We start from the raw sequence: 1,093 nt of genomic DNA, 5'->3' as shown, positions 1-1,093 counted from the left end.
CAACATTCAGTGCACAGCACAAACTCCCACATCCAACAAGAGCTCCCCACCTTCTTCCTGGGAAACATTTTGGCCAAAGGAAGAGGAAAAAATGAAGGGAAAAGAGAAGGGAGCACCTGGAGTTGAACCAGGGACCTCTTGATCTGCAGTCAAATGCTCTACCACTGAGCTATACCCCCCTTGGTGCTGCACCTGAACAAAGGGATTTAAAAACATTCACAGAGAGAAACAAATTTCTGTGTTCACTGCTTGGGCTCTTTTACTCAACAGCCCCCTGCACCCTGCCTGTCAAAGGCTGGACAGGGAGTTAAACAGGAGAAATGATGGCAGATATGGTCAGTTCTGGGAAATATTGTCAGTTTTGGTAAATATGATTACTCCAGAGAGTTAGGAACAGAGGAAGGCACACACAAACTGTGAGTAGTTACTCACAAAAGGGCACAGCTCCTGGAGCTTCCCAGGAGTCAGGGCCTTGGTGCCTTCAAAGGTGGAGCTCAGAACCACATGGAGACAACAGCACAAGCTCCCAGATCCAGGAAGGGGCTCTCCAGCTTCTTTCCGTGAAAGATTTTGGCAAAATAAAGGCTGAAGGAGAGGAAAAGAGGGGGCACCTGGAGTTGAACCAGGGACCTCTTGATCTGCAGTCAAATGCTCTCCCACTGAGCTATACCCCCCTGCCTCAACAGTGGGAAAAGGAGCAATAAAACCCCTTAAACACAGCTCAGGTTTGGTGCCTGCTGGCCACACTGGGCTACAAACCAGCACCTGCCTTGGCAGGGAGTTCCTTCAGGCAGCCTGGAGACAAGCACAGGCAGGGGTTGATCCCACAAAACCCCATCCCCAGCGTTTCCTCACTGACCAAACTCCACCAGGGCTGAGCAAACCTTGTGCCTTGGCTTTGCCACTGTCCCAGGGGGTTCTGCAGGGTGTGCAGGTGAGTGCTCAGCTCTTTTGTGCTGAGCTTCAGAGTCCTGCTGCTCTGCACTCACTGGGGTTATAAAAGGGAGGAATCCTCCTCGTTTTTTCGTGGAAAAAAAGGAGCTGAAAAGGGGGCACCTGGAGTTGAAGCAGGGACCTCTTGATCTGCAGTCAA

General features: G+C 51.1%; 2 non-coding genes across 2 annotated transcripts; both read right to left on the bottom strand.

The window, feature by feature from the left end:
• Window positions 1-107: 107 nt before the first annotated feature.
• TRNAC-GCA lies at window positions 108-179 on the bottom strand. Its single transcript has one exon. It is a non-coding gene; the product is annotated as a tRNA-Cys (tRNA).
• Window positions 180-602: 423 nt separating this feature from the next.
• On the bottom strand, window positions 603-674 carry TRNAC-GCA. Its single transcript has one exon. It is a non-coding gene; the product is annotated as a tRNA-Cys (tRNA).
• Between the last annotated feature and the right edge of the window lie 419 nt (window positions 675-1,093).

This window comes from Corapipo altera, unplaced genomic scaffold (assembly GCF_003945725.1).
Source record: "Corapipo altera isolate COAL_440 unplaced genomic scaffold, ASM394572v1 109013, whole genome shotgun sequence".
In the NCBI taxonomy this organism is placed as follows: domain Eukaryota; kingdom Metazoa; phylum Chordata; class Aves; order Passeriformes; family Pipridae; genus Corapipo; species Corapipo altera.
The sequence above is the reverse complement of the archived record's forward strand: the minus strand, read 5'-3'. Positions and strand labels throughout refer to the sequence as shown.